Source organism: Passer domesticus, chromosome 4 (assembly GCF_036417665.1).
Source record: "Passer domesticus isolate bPasDom1 chromosome 4, bPasDom1.hap1, whole genome shotgun sequence".
Lineage (NCBI taxonomy): Eukaryota > Metazoa > Chordata > Aves > Passeriformes > Passeridae > Passer > Passer domesticus.
The window spans coordinates 62,016,678-62,023,923 of record NC_087477.1 but is presented as its reverse complement, the minus strand read 5'-3'; the positions used below and the strand labels follow the sequence as shown (position 1 = coordinate 62,023,923).

General features: G+C 37.6%; 1 protein-coding gene across 1 annotated transcript in view; it reads left to right on the top strand.

Annotated features, from left to right (window-relative positions):
* The first annotated feature begins 637 nt into the window (after window positions 1-637).
* The window catches only part of PGM2 (phosphoglucomutase 2), a 34,945-nt gene continuing 28,336 nt past the window's right edge, over window positions 638-7,246 (top strand). The window contains exons 1-2 of the mRNA XM_064418422.1: window positions 638-1,490; window positions 1,963-2,095. The gene's annotated coding sequence lies outside the window, so the exon portion shown is untranslated. The remainder of the gene's footprint in view (window positions 1,491-1,962; window positions 2,096-7,246) is intronic.

The following is a 7,246-nucleotide window of genomic DNA, read 5'->3' as shown; positions in this document are numbered from 1 at the left end:
GCCGGGAGACGCTTCTGTGCCTCAGGGGCCGTGCTGGCTGTGGGGCTGTGTCAGGAGCAGTCCGCACCAGCACGGAGCCTGTTCCCAGAGCTGCATGGAGATCCTTACTGTAAGGGCAGGGCAGTGCACCTGCCCCCGGAGCCACAGGGCCTTGTGCAGGGTGTTGCCACCACGGCAGCGTTATGACCAGTACACGCAAGCATTCAGAAACTAAATGTGGCCTGGATTCACAGTCCCGTAGCATGTGGGGGCACTTACTCTGTTACCTCTTCCCATGCACGAGGCCTGAAATTCATGCTTTATTCCTTTAATCTTCACTGCTAAACTTGAGCTTAGTGTTATACTCTGGTAAACTAACTCCCATGATTAGAGCTTGGTCCACTCTGTATTTCAGCATCCACAGCTGGACTTTTCTACTGACATGGCATGAAACTAAAGACTTATTCTTGTACCACATGAGAGGCAACTATAGTTTCCCAGTACTTCCAAATAGAATACTCAAAATTATTCTAACCTAAATAATTTACTTACTTGCTATTACTGATTTTGAATACCTAAAGTAAACTCCACTCATTTAAGATACAATATTGTAATAATTATAAGGACTGATTTTTGAATGTTTTTTTTTTTTTTTTTCATCTGGTACCAATATTGTGTGCAGAAATACCCTTATCAGCCCCTAACTTTACCCATCAAAATACCAGACTGTCAGCTTTCTGTTTGGGACAATCACCCCAATTGTTATCTCCTCCCCTCACTACCTCCCAGTCTCATTTTCTAGTAAAAAAAACAAGCAGAAAATTATGTTCTCAAAAAATAGTACAACAGTACATTTCTGCAATAGACAAAAAAGAAGTGCTCTGGAGATAACAAAAGTTTTAACCCTTTTCCTCTGTGCTTGACTGTCAGCTCTATTCATGGTACTAACTGTAGCCGCTATTTTTTATGCAATTATTTTTTTTCGGGGATGCAAGTATTAAAAGATTAGGGTGATTCAGTATCTGAGATGTTTATAGTTGGAAATACCTCTTCCCAGTCGAGTAGGTAACCAAGAACATGAAAACTAACATGTTTTCTTACTCTTGGTGGGAGACTTACCTGTTTATTAACCAAGCTAATGAGGAACTAGCAGAGCTGTCCTTTTCAACACAATAGGCAGTCAAGCAGCAGGACACAGGGATCTTTTAAAAATTATTTCACAGGACACTTTTAAAAACAATTATTTCTTCCTCTTGGGTTTTCTACAGAAAGTACTGCTGCTTACCTCAGCTGCCTCTCTTCTGCCTCATATTTTTATTTACTCTCTTTTTGAGGGTGTGGTTCTTTGTCAGCTGTTCTCAATGTCACAGAAGTGACGGACTTGGAGAGAGATACAATCTTCCTTTTCTTTTGGGTAAAGTGCAGCACTGCAGATCCCAACTCAAAGGAAATGGAAAAATGCAGCAGGATTACTGAACCATGTCTGCCTACATGAAACAAGTTCTCCAGAGGTAAGTTTTAACTCAATCTCCCTCTGACTTCAGAAAGACTGTGCTTTTTTATCCTTTTAAGATTAGAGAACTAATCTGGGTTTACAAGCAGGGAATTGGCACAATTTCTGAGGCAGTAGCTTCCTGCCCTTCTTCATCCACGGAAACAAACACTCCTGGGCATGGGGAAACTATCAAATTAGCCAGTAGAAGATCTGTGAAACCACCCATCAGCTTTTATGAAAAATAATAAATCTCACTCAAAATGTTACTAAGTTTCCTTAACAATCTCAAAACTAATTTTTAATGAGGTTTAATTGGTCCAATCTATGTCAGCTATTTCTAGAATGTATCTTCAGTTTGTTCCTATTACTAGAAAATGGAATCATTTGGGAAACATGCAAGTAGTTTTTATATTGCAAAGTCGTCAAGAAATTTTGTTTAAATAGTATTTGGCTCTATCCACTACTAATTCTTGAAACTTCATCTCCAGACTGAATTCCAGTGTTGACTTTCTTTATTGGAAGACCTTTCCAGGATTTCATTTTCATTGGTAATAATACCTGAACAAACCAGACAACTAATGGTCCTCATTTGTAAAAGTTACAGAAAGAACATTGGCAGAGGTAAGTAGAAGACAGGAACCATTGTTTGCACGTCTTAAGTAGTGTCTTAAACATCAAAACAAAGAAAGTGATACTGGAAATCTCATGTCACCAAGCCCTTTTATGTGACTTAATGAGATACTTATACTGAACTAGCTGGATGCTAATTTCACAATTAATTATATATAGATGTAATTACATATTGAAATTCATCTATTTCAAGTATGCACAAATACCTCAGTGTAAAACTAATCAATGCTAGTGCTAGTAAAACATGGATAATTGAAATTCCCTTTGAAAATCAAATTATACATATTCCCACATAACTTAATTGCTTTTATTACCAGAATCACGGTTAAGACTGTCTCTGTTTTCTAAGTATCCTTTCTACAAGCATTCTTTGGAAGTTATTATCTATATATTGAAGGCAAAAATACTTCCAAAATGTTTTAAAGCTGCATCCAAATGCCAATAGTATTTAAAACACTTATATACATCAAAGAAGCACTCCTTGGGAGTGGTTACTTTACACCTTGTATATTTGTTTTTGGAAAATTATGTGTTCAAATTAAAAATTCCTAGATCCAGGCAATATAACTCACCTTGGTGTTCCATGTTTGGTTGTGTGGTGCTTAGCTGCCTAGTGGAATGAAGCCCCAACACTTGGAAACACTTGGTATTTCTGACTCAAAATAGCTATATTATCAAGCCATTAGTGAAGGAAAAGTGGTAAGGAACACTCCCATCAAAATATATAAAAGCTAGATTCCTAATCAGTTCTTTCCACTTTTCCCAGCAAGCAGCTGTTCCTGATGATGAAAGTAAAAGCATTGCTGAAAGGTATTGCTAATGGGCAACCTCGTCTAGTGTAAGGTTTGTGTTCCCTGCCCATGGCAGGGGAGTTGGAACTATTAAGGTCTTTTCCAGCCCAAGCCATTCTATGATTTTGTTATTCTTAAATGGAAATATAAATCCCTAAACCTAACAAAGCTGTAAAGAAGATACAGTTCTTCATTAAGATTCTGAACTTTATACTCAAAAAATTGCCGAGTTTTACAATATTTCAGCCTTCAGGCTGAGAAAATATCAGTAGAGGAACTAAGCTATAAGGGTAGTATATTTCTAGGAGAAATCTCTCTCTCCTGCTCACTCTCTTTATATCCCTGTATTTTTCATGACATTTCTAATGCAGTAATCAGTTTTGTTACAGGACTTTGTAAGCAGGAATTCAGTTTCAGTTTTAGCTGTACATGTGTAAGGTCAGGGGTCAGGTGGCTGACATCTTTCAGGGAAATAGTTTAAGCACTACATTTTTGGTTTGGAAAGGACTTTGTTTGTAATGAGTTCCACTGATGAGGAGAAAATCTGTTTCTCTGGTCCAGAGAGAATAAAAAAAAAGGACTTGATTCTACTTGCCAGAGAAGAAGAGAGTAAGGTTATTGATGCTGTCCCAAGGACAGAGCCAATACTATACAATCATTTGCATGTGGATCGAAATAAACTATTGGAAACCAGAACTGGAGCCTAGCACACCCCTCCAGGATGCCAGCCCTTAACGTTATAGCAGTTGTGGTAGGGTATAAAGAGGGAAGTGGGGCAATTAGCTGTAATTCTTAAACCATAAACCATGTTTAACCATGCTTAGCTTAAACCATCTCCTGAGACGCCAGTTCCTGATGGTATTCCATGGATGTATCCCCAGGAATGCATGGTAGATGGAGCTTTCCTCAGGGGACTGAAGAAGAATGTTGATATTCTGGATGCTAACCAGGTTTAGGCATGCTAGGCCATTAACCTGGTGCTAGGCTTCAAACCAAACATGTCTTCAGTGCCTTGGGGGCCTTTATGCTATGGCTCTTAGGAGGCTCAGGTGCTTCCTAAATTAATCAGCAGCTTTGGGCTTTAGTGGAATATAAGGAGTTGCATGTTATTAGATCAGTTCTTTGGAGCACAGAGGAGAGAGAGGATCTTGAGCAGCTTCTGAGTTTGACAGGGGGATCACAAGAAAACAACAAGTCCATCCTAGGCTGAAAGGAGTTGTGAAAGAAGATTAGTGGTTTTGTGGAGAACCATTTTATGAATACACAGTGTACACATTGGCTTGCTTGGGGTGGGGTAGAGGCAGAAACTGAAGTAACACAAAGTAGATGGAGTCCCTACAGATGGCAGCTTTTTCCTGGGATTTATGCTGGCACATTTGTTAAGGAATTCATCACACGATAGTTAGCAAGTAAAAATTAGCATGTAAATACTATATGAATATTTTATATTGTGATGCTAAGTACATTTAAAGTGAAGCAAAAGTCTATAATACTGAAATCAAAATCTACTGGTTCCTATTCCCCATTCATACATTATTATGTATTAATCTGATGGAGTTTGAATTTTTCATAGCTGGACACTCACTGAGGAATTCAATGATAGTAGTGGGGTTGGAAAACTGAAGAAAGCTCAGTAGTATTTTGTGCAGTGACAAAGCATGAAGGGGTTGGCTTCATTAGTTGCCTCATTACTAAGAGTACATTCTGCATGCCTAAACCACTAAGTGTACAGACAAAAAGAAATCAGGATGTATTTTATTAATATTTTGATTCAAGTCTAAGAATTTTGGCAACATTCATAAAATGGAAGTAAGAAAGTAACTGGGGAAGGTTGCTTTTGTATTTCAGCTAAGAGGGAAGCAGGAGGCATGCATGGAGACGTGTGGAAACCTGGAACCATTTCTTGGTTCTTCAGTGACTTTGTGTGGCTGTGTAAAGCAGGGCAGAAAGTAATTCTCATTGGAGTCACTCCCCATCTTCTGCCCAGGGCAGACTGGCAGTGTGTGTTGCATTACAGATGTTTTCCACTTCCCAGAGCTAGTAAAAAGATCAGTACAAATTAAAAATCTTGGATATTTTAATTAACCAAATTGATTTGTTGTTTTGTTTTATCTAGCCAATTTGAAGGTATTTATTTTCCTCCTCTTCTCTATCCCAGTTCCTAGTAAGGAAAACAGAAAAATTGAAAGTTGACTTTCATGTTAAATTATTTTAATGCTCAAAACTTCAGATAAAATTTGAAGTAAATCTCCTTCGCTTCTGAAATTTGAACATCAATTGCAAACTGTCTATGTTGCAAGAAGATAGTAAATGTATTTGAAAAGGAGACTAACAAAGTATTTTGTAAAATATAAATATTAATTAAGTTTCCATGTAGTAATTCTGGAGTGACTCTATCCAAATGCAACAAGGAGATTTGATCTTTGCTAAAAATGGACTGCTTGGCAGCCTTTTTGTCCTTTTTTATAGATCAAACCTTATAAAGAAGTATTTTGTCTCCAGCTGTCTCTAGCACCATATGAGAGATAGCATTTAAACCATTACAAGAAGTGATTAGTCATGGCAAATATGCTTACCCTGGACTCTTTAAAAATTAGCTTTGTACTGCTTTTGCTCTCATGATTTCATGGAACTGTTTATCTGGGAGGTGTTTTTTTAATGTATAAAATGCTAATGTTAAACCAATTGCATTTTGATTATTTTTCTATACTGGGTCTGACATAAAAGTGAAAAAGGTAGCCAAAGAGCAGTAACTTGTGCAGGTTATGCCACACCCAGCTTTATTAAATAACCTGCTGAAGATTGTATTCATAACAAAGATCAGGCTAGGAGAATGCAATGACAGTAAACTAGCAAGGAGACATGACATAAATACATCTGTTTGGCCTTCCCATCTCAAGATTTATGGTCCTAGTCTGTCAGCAGCGTTTACACTTAGCTCTACACTGGCTAGCCACTTTCTCAATCCTCACTTCAGAAGCTGCTTTCTAGTTCTTCATCACTCATAAGTAATATTCTCCAGAAAATTTAGAATCTACTTCTAGGAAACTACTGAACTGGGAAAAAAAGAGGTCTCCAAGAGACCTCTAGCAGAGGACTTAAGTGCTTCAGTTATTAGGCTGGAGGCTTACTTTCTCATAACAAGCCTTGCTTTAATTTGAGCATGCTGGCTGTGCAGGTGGAATAGCACATTCCTTGAAAATAATACTGAGGCTGAAACTATTACAGTAAAATAAAACACTACTGCAGTAACAGTTCCTCATTCATTTGCAGAGAATGAAGGTCAGGAAAGTGATCCTGATAATAACCTGATACGATTAAACTTTTCACATTGGTTGACTGAACTCTTACCTACAAGATTTAATATCCTTAAGCAAGAATACTATACAATACAATAATATAGGTAAAAGCCCAGAGCCAAGTATGTAATCACTAAATTACAATTTAAAGTCTTATAAGGACAGCCTTTATTTTCTTCAATATTTCAGAAGCACGCTCTGCTTTAGGCAAATGTGACTCACCAAGTTTGCATGCAAGGAGTTTGGTGTAAAACTCAGTGAAGAACAGATCTATCGAGATAAACCTCAAATCTTGTTGGACCTGTTTATTTCCACTGCTTTTGATATGAAACTCTCTAGATAAGAAGCCACTGAAAAGCTGTAGAGAGAAGGAAAAGATTGAATTTGAATTCCAGTTTACTGTTTTCACAACAGTGTTTCTATTTTTATGTATAATCCCTGGTAGGTCAGGTCACCAATTGTTTAGAGACAGAGAATACTTCAAAGCAGTTGTACACAAATAAATGTAGAAAAATATAAAAGCTTTAGTTCAGTAAGACATAAAGTGGACATGGCTCTATGGATGCTTATTAAATGTAACATGCTAAGTACTTATTTGGGGATTTCCTAAAATAATGTGAGTATTAGGTATTTCTGCTGCTTCTTATCTTGCCTTCTCTGAGCCTAATGGTTAGTAATCTTCATACCAAAGCAGCACCTTGCAATAGCTCTTCTTCTCTGAAAGACAATAGTTTATTGACAAGAACTGAAATAATGATTTCACTATCTGAAATTGTGCTGACTGCTTATGCACATTGGATAAACTACCTGAGAATGTGGATCTGAAGCACAGTTGATTCAGGAGTTGATTCCGTTTTGAAGCCTGAGAGGGAATCAAGGGATAGAGTGGAGCAGAAGAGGCAGGTGGATGAGAGTTTAGGGAAAAGTCAATGGAAGGAGAAGCTTCTTAAATCTGGTCAGGAAATAATATCCCCTGATGGTGAGAACTTACAAGACTTGGACAGATTTTTCTTTTTCATTTAAGGACAAAGATGAGCTCTGAAGTATGATTT